General features: G+C 35.6%; 1 pseudogene; it reads right to left on the bottom strand.

The window, feature by feature from the left end:
- Positions 1–14819: 14819 nt before the first annotated feature.
- Positions 14820–20689, bottom strand: LOC131658299 (uncharacterized; annotated as a pseudogene).
- Between the last annotated feature and the right edge of the window lie 300 nt (positions 20690–20989).

Below are 20989 nucleotides of genomic sequence, written 5' to 3'. Positions count from 1 at the left end.
ATGAAACTCACATTTGGTAAGTTTTTTATTTCTCTATACTTTTTTTTATTTCAATAGACAATTGTGGAAATTGAGCATTAGGTTATGATATAGGTAGTTTGGATATGCTATTTAAAAGAGTAATGTGTTTGATAGGTAGTTTAAATGATCAATGCATTTTTTGGATGTCGACTAGACTGTATTACTGCCATTTTTCGTTATCTTTGAGTTGCAGAATATTACAGAGATGTATTTCCGGATTTTTTTTGTCAATATTGTTTGGCTTCATTTCATTGTGTTTCATCTATAGAATGCTTAGGTGGTTTAATTATATGCATTATGGATGATAACCAAAATATATTGAGGCACGAAAAAATTGCCCAATATGTATTAGTTCAAAGAGAAAGAGCTTGTTCATTGCAGGAACGAGTCGGTTCTAGTTTGGTTGATGCAAAGGCGTCAACTTCTGAGGCTCATGCATCTCTTCCTTCGTCCTCTCGTAGGAGCCAAGTGTCACCTCCTGATGCCCCAAAAGCCCCACTGATACATGTTGAGGCACCAGAGGCGGCACCCTAGGGGCTTCGAGGAGGCATGTCAATCTTATCATTGTTGCCTCTATATTCAGACCATGCTTCTAGGCATGTGTGGTACGGGGAGGTAAAATTCAATTGTATTCATTCTTTGAAACACGTTTGTTATCATATTCGAAGCTTTTAACGAGGATTTATTTTTCTTTAGGATCTTGATGCTTTAAAATGCATCAACCATGGCCAAAAGACTACGGGTCTGTCGCAACCTACTAAGTAGTGGTTTCAAAATGTTATGCAGCTATCTGGACTGCGACACTAATGAAGGATCAGTTATGTTACGATTTACTATAGTATGTTGTTTGATTTTTTAGAGAGATGACACTCGGAGATGTCATCTTTTCATCTTCCACTTGGTGAGAAGCCTATCACACTAGACTATGTCTCATTCTAGATGCATCTTCCAATCAGGGGAAGACTGTTAGAGCATGCTAGGATTAACAAAGATGAGGCAGTGGATATTGTGGAGATTTATTCGGGACTTGACCCAAGGGATGCCATTCAAGAGTTAAAAGTCACTTGAGGGTGTCATGCTAGGTTTTGATTCTTGGAAAGGATGTATGCACAACAGCTTCATGCGGTAAAGCAGATCGCTAGTGATGATGAGCATGTTATGCAATATATAACTACGTAGTGAGAGCATGCATGTTGTATTTGGTAGACACATCCATTTTTGTGGCCAAAAGTTTCATTTATGTGAATGTTTTTTACTTGAGATACTTCACTGACTTGGAGCGAACATGAGTATAACTGGGGACCCTCTTGTTAGGTCTACTTGTTCTACAAGTTAGCTGAAGGTTGTATATGGAAGACCAAATAGATGCCAGCCAACTACACACTGTTAATGGTAATATATTAGCATCTTTTAGTGTTTATGTGTCATTTACATACCGTTTGTGCTAAGCCATTACTAATAATTCATATATACCATTTTCAGGCTTGGATCCTCCGAAACTTCTGACGCATTTTCGATCGATCAAGTGTTCTGACTGACCTACACCGAGGATATGTCACATGCTTCTGCATTCGTTCTGCTCAAAGGGAATCAGGCGACAGAGCCATTTAGAGTGTATCTTGACCACTTGGTAGCAAAGGATATACACTTCTAGGCGTACATATATCACTGTGAGACGCGTACCTTGTACGTCATAACCTTCTACTCTGGATGGTTGGCTTGCGGATAACGTATGATTTATCCACATATGCCTAAGCATATCATATGACAGTTCATATAAATTCAGTTTGTTCCATGAGAACCTTATAAGCATGGTCCTCCCATTATGACACGTAGAGATGTCGGTGCCATGTATGTTGATTACATTAATCATCTAGTACCGGATGCCTTACGTGGTACCTTAGCTCCTAACGACTGGAGTGTTACATACGACTACATCAAGTGGAATTTCATGGTTTCATATCCTTATATGACACCGGATGCTCCAGAATATCCACATATGTCAACTCATCAGGAGATACTAGATGAAGAGCAGGCTATGGAATATCACGTTGTTGATGTGTTGCCTAAATGTCTTCGTATAATTGAGCTAGGGAAAACGAGTATAGACAGATGAGTCTTTCTGAATGACTTTAAGGTGAGGGACATTCTAGATGTCATTATGGAGGAGGCACAAGTTTCACTGCAGTATATGAGGCATCATAGGAATAGGGGGGCCCGAGTCTGACATACCCAATAGTATATAGTATTTGTCCTAGGAGCATTATTATCATTTGCTTTATTTTGACTTCATTGTGTATTCTAGATTTATTCAATTATATATGTTATTTTCATATTATTTCATTAGTGTGTGGTTTAATTTATATATAATTAAATATGATAGTATAGTTATAATGTATTGTCAATTAAATTAGTGTGTTTCTAAAACAAAGTAAAAAAATTATTGTCTGCTGTGAATACGAAAATGTATCTCCAGATTTTGTATGGTTTGAATACGAAGATGCATATCTGAATTAATATATGTCAAAATAAGGGTGTTTTGGTGAGGAATGCATGGAGTGTGTATGGGGTGGATCAATGAAGCATCTCCGGACTAACTTTTGGAAAACATATGGGGTGAGACTCACTTTAAGACGTGTTTTAGTGTGGAATAAGTGCGTCCGAAAATGCATTTTCAAAATCTGAAGGGGCATTTTTGAATTTTCTTAGGATGTTTTTCCACCACTTAGGGTAGGATAAGCAATTCCTGTTGTTTTTATTGGCTGATTGTCATTTATGTTTGGCTAAAATATAATAGCAGCAAAATATAATATAATGTATAAATCTTGCAAATATAAAAGAACAAAATAGGTACAAACAAGATGTTATATGGAATGTCATGACATCAACTCATGACATCGCGCCTGTAGAATTGGAACATGAAGATTCAGTCTGATACTCAACAAATACACAATATTCTATGGAATATTATGTAATCCTATGTGGCGCAGATTTAAAGGTCAATAGAATCAAATCAGAATATTGAAGAATCAAATCAGAATATTGAAGATTAAGCAGTTTCTAATTTAGGAGATAAATTAGGAAACTTGTGATTGAAGACCTTTCTTTTAGCAGAAGATATCTATTGATTTGTAACAACTAGTAGTGCTGCGATTTATAAGCCCAAGTCCAATTGGGAATAGGTTATAAAAAGAAACCTTTGTAACCTAGTTTAAGAGAGAAAACCGTGTATAGAAAAGATGTAGTCATTAGGGTTTGTATAGGTAGACAACCCAGGCCGTGGGATGACTGCCATGTCCTTCTCGAAACCTGTAGGTAAGAGAAGTTATTGTTTTCACTCGAAACCTGTAGGTAAGAGTTGAGTATTATGTTCTTGATTGAAGCTGTGAAGCAAGATCAAGTTAGTTTTTCTTGTTAATTGTTTAAATAGCTGTTACAGGGTTGTAACAGTTAGGTATCACTATGGAGTGAGCAGAGGTTCTCTTGTCTTAGATGGAGTTCTAAGATAAAGGTTGCATTGGGTAGTGACTAGGTAAATCAAAGGTTGTTTATCTGTAAACCAGGGGTTGTTTACATAAAATAGTACTACTGATAGTGAAATCTTCTTCCTGGCTTGGCAGCTCCCAGAGTAGGTAGTTAAACCGAATTGGGTTAACAATTCATTGTGTTATTTATCTTCTGCATTGTATTATCAGTTCAGCCTTGGATGTTGTAACATCGTGTATAACATCAGGTTCAGGTTTGATAGCTTGTCCTACTACAGAACCAATGAAGTTTACAATCTAGTTATGCTGACTGAACTAACATGATCCCAGTACTTATGGACTCCTTCTTCTTAGGGGCAATCAAAAGTTGGGGATCGTTCTGTCTTGCCTTTGCTAAGCTGATAATAGATCAGATGTCTTGACATCGTGAGTGACATCCTGAGTCTGTCATACCAGAATTTCAATTCCCTAAAACTTTAATTCAACCATTTATAAAAAAAACTTTTAGAATGTTCATTTTTCTAATTTTGAAGGCCTTGAAGGGTCTTTTTATGTTTATTATTATTATTATTGTTTCGGATTTGAAGATCTTACCCGTCTTGTTATTTTAGGTGGATTGAGGGTGATACATGCAAATATTATGATGTTCAAATTAGTAACTATTGGATATGATATGTATAAAGTTTAGGAAATTTGTGTGTAGTTTGATTTGATACATGAGGTCCATTATATAAGGTTTTACTAGAGTTTTTGGAGACCTATAACATTTGGTTCTGATGGTTAATTTAGCAAGTGTACTAAATTATCGTTAAGTAATAAATTAAATGTTTGTATCCACATGTATTATTACAACTATCGTACTAAAGTTGTTACTTAAGGGCTTTGCATAAGGGTTTGGTTTGCAAATACGAGGACAAAATAGATTAAATTTGACAGTGATTAAAAATGATCAGGCCTTTTCGAATTCTTTATCTTTCAATATTTGGTAATTGTGTCTATTCCCTAAAACTGCTTCTCAAGTACAACTATGAATTAACAAATAAGTTATGACCAATTACTTGGCACGTAACCCTCTCTTTTAATTACAACCCCATAATGTCGTAGGCGATATCGTAATCAAGAGAGGTTTTACTGAATGTTAATTCCTACTGTTACAACCGAATAATTCAATATTTCTAAAGTAATTGATAATTGAACAGACAAATCAGATCGAGTTTCAAAAGTCGTGGTTAATAATCATTTTCACTTAATTCAATTCATACATTTGTATAGAAGGTTTTAAGCACAATTTTAACTGAAAAATACTAGGATTGCAATTTTATTGAATAATACTCAACAAATACATGATTTAAATAGCTCAAAATAAATTCATCTAAAGATCTAATAAAAAAAATTTAACTAGTCATAATATAATCATAACGAATTAGTTTAAGAACTTATACGTGGATTACAGATGAAATATAAGCTTTAATGGTGCAGAAACACCAATCCTTATTCTTTATAACCTTGTCTCTTGAATCCACCTATCATGTCCTCAAAATTCGCACCACGATTCTTTCATTAATCCATCTAGCATAACTCAATTAAATAGAGCATCACACCATGAAATTCATTAGTCCATCTAACAACACACCACCATGTTATCTCATTGCACCAATATTTCCATTAAATCGTGCCACAATTTAATATACCAATATTTTTTCCTTAATTCAAAATCTTGCCACGATTTAAATAGAGACCAATATTTTTCATTGCTTCAAAATTGTACCATGAGGCTATATGGCCACCCCATGATTTAAACAAATACAAATATTATTTTATGTCTCTTTATCAGCTTTATGTGATGTTTCAACTATTGTTAAAAATCATCTTCAAACCATGCATTTACACACAAAATACTATAAAAAAGATTCTAAAAATGCTAACAAAACTATAACATGAAATACTGACATCACAAGCCAAAATTTGAGTTGTTACTTGTCCTTTAGAAATATACTTGAAAAATGAAAATTTATAATAAAATAAAATTCCTACTCGACCAATGATAACCACAAGTTCAAGCTTCTTACCATCACCTAATGATCAAGTTCAAATGGCGCTTATATTTTTTACTTCAATTTAGGAAAGTCCAAAGAATTATTTTCAACTTCAGTTATACTAAACTTTACTCTCTTTCTCACACTTTCACTCAAGTAAATAGTAGGGTACTCACTCAATCAACACAATATAACTATTTTACCATAAGTTTGAAATTTGTATAAAGGGTCAATAAATGTCAATATTGTGGATCTACGTGCTTGTAGGTACAATTGTCTGCAATTGTCAAATAACTTTAGTGATTTTCATGATGACAATGTTAGAAATATCGGTGAGATCGAATGGATCCAGGCTGAATCGCGAACGGAATCACTTTCCTTAAAAGTATTTCAAGCACACTCTCGATTGTCTTAGAGTTGGAACGGCCTGAATACCCAGGATAATTCAGCCTTACTCGAGTCTGCACAAGACCGGTGAAGAAACTCGAATGCAAGGAAGCTGTCTGGAAAATATATTAGAGGATAATGATTTTGTGTGTAGATTCCAAAAATAACAAGCTTGTATTTATAGCCCATGCAAAAGTGTGTTTCATAAGTTGCAACTCTTCATGAAACAATATTATTTAAAATATATAATTGCAATGGTTCATAAAAATACAATGCACCACTTCATGGAATGTTATGTATTTCGAATTCAAAAATCAAACTTTAGGCAATAATTAAAACATATTCGCAGTATGCCGGCCGAAGGCCGGGCCGCCCCCCGGAGGCGGCCGGAGCGCCGCGAATAGCCCGATCGCTCCGATGCGACGTGCCTAAGTGCTCAAGTGCCGTCTACAAGCCGCCACTAGCGCCTCTACGCCCACGCCCTCGGACCCGGTCCCGGAGCCGGAGCCGGTGTCGCCGGTGGCGACACCGGCGAGGGTGTTTTTGGTAGAGACAAGTGGCATAAGGCTTGGGACCACCACATATGACTATGTGGCACTTTATCCTCTTTGGCTCTTTTGGAATGTACATTGTTCCAAGTGATATATAAATGCTTTTAAAGTTTGCTCCACTTTCTATGTGGGACTATTTATGAAGCATTTATTGCCATTCTCACATTTGTCATTTTGGAACATAACTTGATGGAATTAATCCTCATAATTTCCAACAATCCCCCACTTGTTCTAATAATGACAAATCTAATAATTTCCAGAAATATAATATAAAGAGTGTTAATACAGTTAGGTATCTTTCGATTTAAAACTTAACCTTAGTGAGGACAACACAAAGTTTAATCGGAATATTAGGTAGCAAAGCTTTTAAACCATGAATCCATATGATTAGACCGGTGTCGCCTTACACACACTCTTTAAGGGTTCTTCCTCTGCATAACTCGCTTAGCACTTATTTATGGCCATGTGCTATCCTGTTTCATGAATTTTCCATGAGATAAACTCCAACTCTCACTTTGAGACGGCACCATCTCGAAATTCACATAGGTGAAGTTCATATTGTGTCCTTTTCCACAAGACACGTACCCTTGGTATTGAACTTCATTAAGAGTTTTTTAAAGTAAACTCAACCCTCGTTTCAAAGTCAACATTATCACGAAATGTTTGACAATTATCCAAATCAACGACTTGTTGTTACCCATTGAAAATCTTGAAGTTAATGTTCTGTTAACATAAGATTGGGTTGCCACCGTTGTCGGAACTCTTACTCAAGGAGTTTCAACCCCATGCCTCTCGAGGTTGTTTTTACTAAGTCTCTGGCCAGTGGCTTAGTAAACGGATCAGCCAAATTATAGCTTGTTCGTATATATGTGAGTGAAATGATTCCATCCTTAATCAACTTTCTCACGAACGAATGCCTAAGTCCTATATGTCTAGACTTTCCATTATACACTTCGCTGAATGCTCTTGCTAGAGTGGTCTGGCTATCGCAGTGTATCATGACTTTTGAAACATTGTTTTTAGCCAGTGGAACTTTCAAAAGAAGATCCCTCAACCATTCTGCTTCTTGACCAGCGGAAGCGAGAGCCACAAACTCTGATTCCATGGTCGAAAGAGTGATGCATGTTTGTTTCTTGCTCCTCCAAGAAATTGCTCCTCCAGCTAGTGTAAATATCCAACCAGTTGTAGATTTATGATCTCCAACATTTGATATCCAACTCGCATCAGTATATCCTTCTAATATGGCAGGAAACTTACCATAATGAAGGCCTAGATTTTTGGTCTTCAGTAAGTAGCCAAAAATTCTCGTGATTGCCTTCCAATGTTCATTGCTTGGATTGCTAGTAAATCTACTCATTTTACTAACTGCAAAAGATATGTCAGGTCTGGTACATTGCATTAAGTACATAAGACATCCGATTGCACTTGCATATTCTAGTTGAGCCACTGCTCTTCCATCATTCTTTTCAAGCTTGATTACATGATCAAATGGAGTGGTTACTTCCTTGAATTGTAGGTGTTTGAACTTATCAAGCATTTTCTCAATATAATGTGTTTGATTAAGTTCATAACCCCCACTATTTCTCTTGACTTTTATTCCTAAAATTGTGTCAACAAGTCCAAGATCTTTCATCTTGAAAGTGGAAGTTAGAAATTTCTTTGTTTCTAAAATCCCATTCATTTTGTTGCTAATTATTAGCATGTCATCAACATAGAGACACAAAAATATTACAGTGTCTTTGTACACTTTTGTATATAGGCACTTGTCGCAAGAATTAGGAATAAATCCATTTGACAATATTGTAGAGTCAAATTTTTGATGCCATTGTTTTGGTGCTTGTTTTAATCCATATAAGGATTTGACTAGTTTGCACACCTTTAGTTCATTTCCAGGAAGTACATAGCCTTCTGGTTGTTCCATATAGATTTCCTCATCGAGATCTCCGTTTAGGAACGCTGTTTTAACATCCATTTGATGAACTATAAGATCATTCAAAGAGGCTAAGGCAAACAACAATCGAATTGTGGTTGTCCTTGCTACTGGTGCATAGGTGTCAAAGTAATCTATACCTTCCTTTTGTCTGAATCCCTTTGCCACTAATCTTGCTTTATAAGTGTTTAAGGTACCATCACTATGATATTTCCTTTTAAACACCCATTTGCATCCAATGGGCCTTGATCCCTTTGGTAAGTCGACAAGTTCCCAAGTGTGGTTGGACATAATTGAATCCATTTCATCTTTGATAGCATCCTTCCAAAAAGAGGAGTCCCTGGAAGTTATTGCTTCCTTATAAGTTTTAGGATCATCCCCTACTTGAAGTATGACCGGAATACTTTGAACGAATTTTGTACTATTGCCTTCGACCAGATAAAACGAAATGGATTGAGAATCAATTTCGTCTGGTCCTAAGTTCTTTGTTTTCCGGACTCTTATGCTTATCCTTGGTTCGGGTTGTGATTCAATGATCTGAGGAGTGCCTTCAGGTTGTATTTCTACAATCCGAGAGGAATCTTCTTCACAAGATTCTTTATTTGTGGCCGACTCCGATTCTTTATCCTTAGTGATAAGATTTTCAAAGAATTCTACATCCCGGGATTCAACAATAATATTAGACTCTAAATTTAAAAGTCTATATGCTTTACTATTTTGTGCATATCCAACGAAAGCACATCTTATCCCTCGAGGACCCAACTTGGTTCTCTTAGGATCCATATTTTTATAGTAAGCGACACACCCCCACACTTTGAAATAACCAATATTCGGTGTCATGTTTTTCCATACCTCATATGGAGAAATACCAGTTTTCTTTAAAGGAATTCTATTTATTATGTGACAAGCGGATAGTAACGCTTCGCCCCATAAATTGAAAGGTAATTCTGAGTGCATTAACATAGCATTCATCATCTCTTGATATGTTCGGTTCTTTCTTTCGGCTATGCCATTTTGTTGCGGTGTTCTAGGCGCCGAACATTCATGTATTATGCCATGTTCTTCACAAAATGCATCAAATTCAGTAGAGAAGTATTCACCGCCCCTATCACTTCTAAGGACTTTTATACTTCTACTTAATTGATTTTCTACTTCTGCTTTATAAATCTTAAAGGCATTAAAAGCTTCATCTTTATGCTTTAAGAGATATACATATGTGTATCTAGAAGCATCATCAATGAAAGTGATGAAATATCTGTTTCCCCCACGGGTTAACATGCCATTAAATTCGCACAAATCTGAATGTATAAGATAAAGTAGATTTGTCTTTCTTTCAACACTTTTGAAAGGCTTTTTAATCATCTTTGATTTAACGCATAATTCACATTTGTTAAAATCATTGATGTTACATGATATCATTCCAGATTTAATTAGTCTCTTCATTGAACTAATACCAGTATGTGCTAATCTATTATGCCATAAAGAAACAGAATCAAGCATATAAGCAGAATTAGAAATTTCATTAATCATATTATTGGTAATACATAGTTTGATCATTCCCTCAGCGGAATATCCTTTTCCAACAAATACACCATTACGGGTCAATATAAGTTTGCCCGATTCATAAACATATTTAATACCAGGTTTTCCCAATAAATCCCCACTAACAAGATTCCTATTCATGTCTGGGACATGAAGCACATTGACAAGAGTAATTTTCTTTCCGGAAGTGAAGTTAAGTTCAACCGATCCAGTTCCAACAACCTTAGATCGTACTTCATTTCCCATTTGTACCTCTTGTCCATCATTTGTCTCAGAATAGGTTTTGAATGCAGCCCTGTCATAGGAGACATGCACCGTGGCACATGTATCGTACCACCAGCCTTGAACTTTGCCCTGGATTGCCATAATCTCGCTCACAGTAGCGATTATGTCATCATTTGAATGAACAGCATTGATCTCATTCTTTGATTTGTTGTGCTTGCAATCTCGAGCATAATGTCCAGGTTTTCCACAAACAAAGCATCCGGTCTTTGGACCTTTCTGACCCCCAGAATTCTTGAACTTGTTAAGTTCCTTTTTTGGTCCTAGATGACGCTTGTTGTTATCATGCTTCTTTCTTTCTTTGCTGGTCACAGCATTGGCTTTGGAAAGACCTGCAGATTCTGATTTTTCCCTTGCCTTCGATTCCTCCTCGATTCGAAGGTGTTTCTGGATTTTCTCCAAGGAAAAATCCTCGGAACTGTGCAACAATTTCTTTCTATAGCCTTTCCACGAAAGTGGCAATTTTGCAATGATTGCACCAACTTGAAAGGTTTCGGGGATGTCTATTTTCACTGCTTTGATTTTGTTCACCAGGACTTGCAATTCGTGCACTTGGGGAAGAATTGGTTTGGCGTCTAATAATTTAAAATCAAAGTACTTAGAAATTAAAAACTTTTTCGTACCTTCTTCTTCGGCCTTGAATTTAAACTCGAGGGCTTTCCATATCTCAACCGCGGAGGGATTGTCCGTATAGAGGTCGTAGAGACGATCAGATAATGTATTTAGGATATGTCCACGACACAGCAATTCGTCCTCCTTACGTTTCTTACGTTCTTTTTTGACTTCGTCAGAATCATCATCTGTTGGTTCTGGAATTGGTGGCAAGTCAGGATCTAAGACATATTGAATCTTCAGGGCAGTCAGAAGGAATGTCATCTTGTCTTGCCATCTGGTGTAATTTGTTCCATCAAAGCGATCCAATTTGACAAGATCCTGGTTCATAACTTTGATGCTTGAAACTGCAGCGTCGGAAGCCATTGAAGAATTAATACTTTTAAGATTGTTAGAAATATCGGTGAGATCGAATGGATCCAGGCTGAATCGTGAACGGAATCACTTTCCTTAAAAGTATTTCAAGCACACTCTCGATTGTCTTAGAGTTGGAACGGCCTGAATACCCAGGATAATTCAGCCTTACTCGAGTCTGCACAAGACCGGTGAAGAAACTCGAATGCAAGGAAGTTGTCTGGAAAATATATTAGAGGATAATGATTTTGTGTGTAGATTCCGAAAATAACAAGCTTGTATTTATAGCCCATGCAAAAGTGTGTTTCATAAGTTGCAACTCTTCATGAAACAATATTATTTAAAATATATAATTGCAATGGTTCATAAAAATACAATGCACCACTTCATGGAATGTTATGTATTTCGAATTCAAATTCAAAAATCAAACTTTAGGCAATAATTAAAACATATTCGCAGTATGCCGGCCGAAGGCCGGGCCGCCGCCTCATTAACGCCGCGAATAGCCCGATCGCTCCGATGCGACGTGCCTAAGTGCTCAAGTGCCGTCTACAAGCCGCCACTAGCGCCTCTACGCCCACGCCCTCGGACCCGGTCCCGGAGCCGGAGCCGGTGGCGCCGGTGGCGACACCGGCGAGGGTGTTTTTGGTAGAGACAAGTGGCATAAGGCTTGGGACCACCACATATGACTATGTGGCACTTTATCCTCTTTGGCTCTTTTGGAATGTACATTGTTCCAAGTGATATATAAATGCTTTTAAAGTTTGCTCCACTTTCTATGTGGGACTATTTATGAAGCATTTATTGCCATTCTCACATTTGTCATTTTGGAACATAACTTGATGGAATTAATCCTCATAATTTCCAACAGACAACACCTAATGTCAAATGGAATTTAGTGAATTCCTTGGTGATCTCAAGTCCAACAACCTTTGATGATGGTGTCTATTAAATAAGCTATATCAAGTCTCATCAGTTATAACAATCAAGTCTCAAATGAAGTGCTTAGTCAATTATGAATCAAACAGTTGATCTTGAAGCTTCAAGGTTGTAAAATAGAGGAAGTGTGAAAGCACGTCTTATCTTGTTTCTGAGTGACCAGTGTAATGTAAAGGTATAAAAGTAACTCTCGAGATACTAAGGAGGCTCACAAACATACTTAAAAAAATGATTTGAAGCCTCTTTTATATTAAAATGCACCTAAAAATGTTTGTATACATGTATTAAGTTATTACCAACTTGCTTAAACTATTATAAGCGATTTTTACACTAGTTAATTGATTAACACATTAGGATTAATCAATTAACTCATTTTAACACCTCCAAATTGTTTAAGGAAATATTTAATCAATTAGTGACGACCAATTTAAAAAACCTTCCTTATTCATCTTATCTAATAGATTAACAACAAAGGTTAATCGATTAGATATTTAGATCATTAAAAAAACTCATGGATCTTTTCCTTTTTTAACCAAAACTTCTCCAATAAATAGAAGATTTTTCCTCATTTTTATTTCACACCTTCTTTCAAAATTGAAATTATACTATACTATTGTATATTTTTTTTTTCACTATTTTCTTATTCTTCACTATAGTTGCCTTAGTGCCAAGTGGGTGAATATTACTTGTGAGAGTTAGATTGTACTAGTGTGATACTACATTTCTTCTTGTTCAAGTATGTGATTCTCTTGAGCAATATTCTTGTTCGGTTCTTGAGATTAACCTATTAAAATTTCAGTTTGATTCTTGAGATCAACTAGTTAAAATCTCTATTTGGTTTGTGAGTACAACCTCTTAAAAAATCTGTTTGGTTTAGGGTTCTACTTGTGTAAAATATCTCATTATTGTAAAAGTTTTGTGGGCATATCTTTAAGAGCCCAAGACTTATTTTTTGTGGAACTCTCAAAAGAAAACTCTCGGGGACAAGAGTAGCCCAAGTTGTAGTCCAAACCTATATGAATATCTATTGCACTCTCTCTAACTTTATCTCTTTAATTTCAATGTTGTTGTTGTTCTTCTTCTTCTTCTTCTTCTTCTTCTTCTTCATGTTCTTGTCATTAGTCACACAAGCTATAACTTTAACCCATTTAGTGACATAATCAACGTAAAATAGAATATAAAAGTAAGAGTAAGATGAAGGAGAAAGACACATGAAGTCGATGCTGCAACAATCAAAAGATTCAAGCTCTAATATTCTCTTCTGGGGCTTTTCATTCCTCTTGGTTATATTATCTGTTTTTGGCATTTGTTACAATGTTATCACCTTAAATAAGTACAGGTCATCCCACATATAAAAATTTTCTTCCTTGAAAAAATTCTTCTTCTACTGCCATGTGAACTCATCTAGAATGATATTTACGGCTTTAAAATTAGTCATATAAGAAAATCATGGCCTCTCAGTCACCGCAAACAAATGCTCATCAGAGAACTCCTCAACTTTGTTCTTCTCTTTCTTAGTAACTTTAGAGTTCTCTCACCTTGAGAGGTGATCAACCACCACATTTTCAACGCCTTTTTTGTCTTTGATTTTTAAGTTGAACTCTTGGAACAAAAGTATTCTTCTGAGTAGCCAAGGCTTAGGATCTCCCATGGTGAGTTAGTACTTAAGTTTTGCATAATATGTATAAAACAACAACTTTTGAAAAAATTCAGAGTAAAACTTTTCCAAAAAAAAAAAAATACTACTACTAACAGTTATGTTTTAGTAGTAGAATAATTGACTTGATTCTCATTAAAGTCCTTGCTAAAGTAGTATAAGGCATAGGAAAAAATTCTTATTTCGTTAGTCAAGCACCGCAGTTGGCGTCAATTGTACTTGCGGTGAGTACAATTGTGAATGAATCTACTCAACCTGTCTGTCTGAGTATTTATAGATGGAACCTCTAGTAAAGAAGTTACTCGGGAAAATGATTCTTATGCCTATAAAACCAGCTACACATCTCTAGGGTTTGACTCACTAAGAGCATCTCCAATGGTGCAACTCATTTTTGGTTTTTTGTGGGATCCAATAAGCCACATCATCTTAAAGCAACTCACTCAATTTTTACTCCAATGGTGCAATTCTAAAGAACCCATATTGGGTCCCACAATTTTACTTTATATATTAATATTTTATTCATATTAAATTTTATTTGGTTTAAATAATTATTTAAATTATTTAAATTTAAATTAATATAAAATAAATATAATTAAAATTAAACATAAAATTTAAAATGATAATTAAAATTAATCTCAAATACAATACATGACATATAATTAAAAACAATAAAAATAAATAACATAATAGAATTACTCAAATTTAAATTTCTTCATCCTCGTGTCCAAAACATTCCCAAATATGTTCGACTAAATCTTCTTGAAGTTGGCGATGAACTTGTTTTTCACGAAGACTTGCTCTTCTTTGTAGTCTTGTTGCAAGATTCGGATGAGGACCGTTAAATGTTTCAGTCGTTGAGTTGTTGTTACCTGCATTATCATAAGAGTAATCAAAATCATCTCTATATATGTGTCGTTCTTCTTCGACAATCATGTTGTGCAATATGATGCAAGCATATATGGTATGCTTGAGGGTTTCTATGTGCCAAGCACGCGCTGGACCACGTATTATTGCAAATCGAGATTAAAGTACTCCAAATGCCCGTTCCACATCCTTTCTAGATGATTCTTGGTGTTGTGCAAATAGTTTTCTCTTTTCTCTTGGCGGCATTGAAATGGTCTTGACAAATGTAACCCACTCAGGATATATATCATCCGCTAAATAATACCCCATATTATATGGAGTCCCATTGATTGTTAAACACATTGGAATGGTTTAGCACATTAATGTCATTGTTTGAACCTGCAATACCAAAAAATGCATGCCAAATCCATAAGTCTTGTGATGCCACTGCTTCAAGCATGATCGTGGGTTTACCATGTGTTGAATGCAGTATAGGGCAAGCAACAAAAAAGATTTGGAAATATTGATCCGGGAATTATCGTCCTCAAAGATGGAGAGATGCCATTCAACAGTTTCTACGGTTTCGAGCTTGGGTTTGAATGAGCAAAAAGTAAACAAAGATATAGACAAGAAAATAATAAACACATTCTTAGAAGAGAAATAACTTATCAGGAATGTAAATATATTCACTCTTCACAAACATACACTTACCAACCCGTTATACTCAACCTACGATACTCATCTATGTTATCACGTATCTCTCACATAAGCGTCCATCTCTGGAGCACAAACGAGATCATCTCATAACTAAGGTTATCTCTAACGTAAAGTCGCGAGAACATCCGTATTCTCGCGTCGGCGATCTCTCGCGCGCCGCTCAAACACGAAAGCATTAAGAACAGATATAAACAGTGAATGCTAGCTTTAAATCCATCTCTAGAGTTCAGAGCCAACAGATTATCATCCTAGATAAGGATTCAAGAAGTTTATCTCTAAAGCACCCCAAATCCCCAGCATAGAGCAAAAATCCAGGATAATATCAACACAGATTTGTAAAGCAAGTTAAACATAACATTATAATCGGTAAATATACATAAGATTCAAGTAAATATACAAACAAACCCAACCAAAGAGAAATACACAAAGAAGCAGAGAAATGAACCGAAAATCTTCCGGTTTGTCAGCTCCGTTCGACGCTCAATCCACCCCCGATCATCCTTATGCAACCTCTGAAGTTGTTTTCTAAGCTAATTTTGATCTAAGAATGAAAATGATGGAGTTGGGACTAAAACTTTCCCAAAACCATAACCCTAAAATATCTCAAATGAAGAAATATAAAGAAAATTCTGCGCAGGTCCGCTCAGCGGACTCAAAATTGTATCCAGCCTCTGATTTGCTCCGCTGGAGCTCTGCTCAGCGGACCCCCTCCGCTTAGCGGATGACAGCAAAAGTGAAATCTTGTTTTCGCCATAAGTTGAGAACCGTAACTCTGAATTACGCCCGGTTCGAAGCGTTGGAAAGCTTATTCAATGCTTTATCCAATAATGAATGAATGGAAACCAAAATGATGATTTTGGTCATCCTTATTTTGAGCCTTATTCTTTGATGAATTGGTAGAATTTGCATTCTTGAAGCTTAGCCTTTGGTCTTTATTACTCAATGCTCCAAATATGCATGAATACCTATAAAATGAATGGAAAACTATTAATTGGTATAAAAATGAATCAAAAACACAAGTATGCACATATTTACACCAAAGTTGGGATTTTATTACAAAAATCATAAGAATAGAATTGATAAGTGCCACAATATATACTCAAAATATCGACATTTTGGCACTTATCAAACTCTCTCCAACTTGAAACTTTGTTTGTCCTCAAACAATGTCAAATAAATCAAAGAATCAAAAGTAATAAACCAAAGAATTGTGAATCAACAAGTTTTGAAAACCAAAAACAAATGTATGGCTTAATACAGAAACGTATAAACAAAGTAAATACTTACCACTATACTACAACAAAAACATGTAAACGAAACGAATCCTAAGCACAAAAAGCATACAAAACATTCTAACACAATACATGCTCACATCATGAATCACACCTAGCAAAAATTCATCAATGGATGAAGAACACACAAAGGTGAAGGACTTTAAACACTCATCCAACAATCTTGCAAACAAAAGATTAAATTATGCATTCATCCAAAAATCACATTGAAGATACAAAAGCAAGAATCACAAGGACTTTTCAAGGTTGTAATGTGGCTTGGTTAACAAACAAGGGATATGTCCTAAGGCTAATCGAAACAAAAACTTGCCTAAACCTAAGGGAGTGATCAATCCACCAAAGATTTAAACAACACAATTCCGATCAAACTTCTTCTTTAACCACAAGTTTCTCAAGCCAATCACAATACTTATTAGCACAATTATTCACTTATCTTTTCTTTTTCTTTTTCAAAACTTTTTCACATTTTTTTCTTTCTTTTTCTTTTCTTTCCTTTTCACTTTTTTTTTCTTTTTCTTTCTTTTCAACCTCATAGCAACAACCAAATAAGTAGCAATCATTTCTCTCCCCAACTTGAATTAAACCACATCATCATGTGAATACTCCCCACTTTCTAAGGCAAGGTAAGAATTCATACCAAAAATCATGGTTGAGGGTTCAAGAAAACAAAGAATCAATCCTCCATGCAAAAATGAGAACTAAACACTCAAAGATAAGTATTTAGCAAAAACATGGACATTGAAAAAAAAGGCTCAAAAGGGTTAACAAATGATCACACACTCACAAGGTGAATTGACTATTTGGTTTTGGTAGTTGTGCTCAAAATGAAACAAAATGCCTTGATCCTTTTCATGCTTTCATAAAATCAACATAAACAAAAGATTAAGCATAATAAAATCCAGTTAAAACAAAGATTGTGGCCTCCAACATATATGAACAATGGAAAGCTTCCTCACATTTATGGTTTGGGAACTAAAGTGATTCAATCAATAAGCAAGTAATGCAAAAGAATGAATGGTATGATAATTGTACAAATGAAAAGTTTCCTAAACATGTTATGCTATAGAAAGCGATAAATGAATACCTTGAATGATACAACTTCAAAAACAATATCCTACCATACATCCGCAAGTTGAAACACTCAAGCTTTGGAAAATCACCTCAAAAATCTTCGAATAACGGACAAAATTTGAGTACAAGCAATCAATAAAAGAATTAGAAAAACAAACTATTATATACTACTAATTAGCCTTGGTGAAAGTGGGAAAAAGGATGAACCAAGTGGAATGGAAGCCCCTTTGGTACAAAGCAGGAAAACAAAATTTTACTGTCATTGCTTAGCGGAGCTAGGCTCGCTTAGCGGATGACAGAAAAATCAGAACACAAACAGATGTTCCAATATTCCTCCACTTCACCTAAATACTTCTTAATCCTAAATATAAACAACATTTACAACTGTTGGGGTGCCTCCCAACAAGCGCTTTTTTTACGTCGTTAGCTCGACGCCTTTATTGTTTCGGTGTTTGGAAAGTAGCCTCCTCTCGTCATGCCATGGTGACGTCTCACCGCACAAGCCTAAAGAAAGTGTCCTAACCAACCACTCAACAAACGTTACGGGTACAAATATATACAAACATAAAAGAAAACACAAGTATAAGAATATGTACATAAACAAACACATATATACAAGTATGAACACATACATGTATTATCATATAAAAAAAGAAAAGTTGGTGAATGTTGGATACGCAAGTTGAAAAGTGAAGATTTGTAATTAAAGAGCTAATCCGAGATCAACATGTTTCACCAACAGTCACCAACAAAAGTATACTTATATGTAACATATACAAGTAAACCTATATGGTGAACTTAAACAAGTAAACATATACAAGTAAGCATATATACAATATATACGTTATATACAAAGCTCAAAACCACGAAAACTATTGCGATGCAATCCACAACCATCCCCGACAACGACGCCATTTTATTGAATGCAGTATAGGGAAAGCAACAAAAAAGATTTGGAAATATTGATCCGGGAATTATCGTCCTCAAAGATGGAGAGATGCCATTCAACAGTTTCTACGGTTTCGAGCTTGGGTTTGAATGAGCAAAAAGTAAACAAAGATATAGACAAGAAAAGAATAAACACATTCTTAGAAGAGAAACAACTTATCAGGAATGTACATATATTCACTCTTCACAAACATACACTTACCAACCCGTTATACTCAACCTACGATACTCATCTATGTTATCACGTATCTCTCACATAAGCGTCCATCTCTGGAGCACAAACGAGATCATCTCACAACTAAGGTTATCTCTAACGCAAAGTCGCGAGAACATCCGTATTCTCGCGTCGGCGATCTCTCGCGCGCCGCTCAAACACGAAAGCATTAAGAACAGATACAAACAGTGAATGCTAGCTCTAAATCCATCTCTAGAGTTCAGAGCCAACAAATTATCATCCTAGATAAGGATTCAAGAAGTTTATCTCTAAAGCACCCCAAATCCCCAGCATAGAGCAAAAATCCAAGATAATATCAACACAGATTTGTAAAGCAAGTTAAACATAACATTATAATCGGTAAATATACATAAGATTCAAGTAAATATACAAACAAACTCAACCAAAGAGAAATACACAAAGAAGAAGAGAAATGAACCGAAAATCTTCCGGTTTGTCAGTTTCGTTCGACGCTCAATCCACCCTCGATCATCCTTATGCAACCTCCGAAGTTGTTTTCTAAGCTAATTTTGATCTAAGAATGAAAATGATGGAGTTGGGACTAAAACTTTCCCAAAACCATAACCCTAAAATGTCTCAAATGAAGAAATATAAAGAAAATTCTGCGCAGGTCCGCTCAGCGGACCCCCTCCGCTCAGCGGACTCAAAATTGCATCCAGCCTCTGATTTGCTCCGCTGGAGCTCCGCTCAGCGGACCCCCTCCGCTTAGCGGATGACAGCAAAAGTGAAATCTTGTTTTCGCCATAAGTTGAGAACCGTAACTCCGAATTGCGCCCGGTTCGAAGCGTTGGAAAGCTTATTCAATGCTCTATCCAATAATGAATGAATGGAAACCAAAATGATGATTTTTGTCATCCTTATTTTGAGCCTTATTCTTTGATGAATTGGTAGAATTTGCATTCTTGAAGCTTAGCCTTTGGTCTTTATTACTCAATGCTCCAAATATGCATGAATACCTATAAAATGAATGGAAAACTATTAATTGGTATAAAAATGAATCAAAAACACAAGTATGCACATATTTACACAAAAGTTAGGATTTTATTACAAAAATCATAAGAATAGAATCGATAAGTGCCACAAATATATACTCAAAATATCGACATTTTGGCACTTATCACCATGATCACCTCGACAAAACTGTCCTTTCCATGCAACAAGACAATTCTTCCATTCCCAATGCATACAATCAATGGAACCTAGCATGCCTAAAAATCCACGTGACTCCCCCATTTGTAAAAGATGCTCAACATTATTGTTATTAGGCCTTCTCAAATACTCAGCCCCAAATACCTCATTCACGCCCTTACGAATCTCTCTAAGCACTCAATTGCAGTGCTTTCACCAATTCAAACATATTTGTCTACAATGTCAGCGGAAGATCCATATGCCAACATACAAATGGCAGAAGTACACTTTAGCAATGTTGAAAGACCCATTTTACCAGTTGCATCAACCCTCATTTGAAAATATTCATCATGATTTCCAAGGGTTTCTACAATTTGAAGAAACAAATGCCTATGCATTCTGAACCTTCTACGGAATTGGGCATCCGTGTATACTGGATTTTCTGAGAAGTAGTCGTTAAATAATCGTATATTCCCTTCTTCACGATTCCGATCTATCACTGATCTTCTTTTTCGCCTTGATGAACTTCCAGATTGACGTTCCTTCTCGAGCATTGACAACAATAGTTCTTCATCTGTGTTGTCCATAAGTTCTTCTTCAATCACCTCCCAAAAAAGTTTGTTGAGGTTGTTTGAATTGTTTGAATTGTTTGAATCCATTGAAGTGAGAGAAAAGTGTTAGAAAAGTGATAGAAAAATGATAGAATAATGAGAGAGGGGTGGTAGAAAAAATTATAGAAGAATGAGAGATGGTGGTAGAAAAGTGAGAAAAGAATGAAAGTATATATAAGGATAGTTTGAATAACGGCTAGTTTGAATAATATTTAAATATAATAAATACTAGAACATTGCATCTTATTAAAATAGTTGTTGATACATAACAAGTACTACATAATTTTTAAATATAATAAATACTAGAACATTGCATCTTATTAGAATAGGTGTTGATACTACATAATA

Source organism: Vicia villosa, linkage group LG3 (assembly GCF_029867415.1).
Source record: "Vicia villosa cultivar HV-30 ecotype Madison, WI linkage group LG3, Vvil1.0, whole genome shotgun sequence".
Lineage (NCBI taxonomy): Eukaryota > Viridiplantae > Streptophyta > Magnoliopsida > Fabales > Fabaceae > Vicia > Vicia villosa.
The sequence above is the reverse complement of the archived record's forward strand: the minus strand, read 5'-3'. Positions and strand labels throughout refer to the sequence as shown.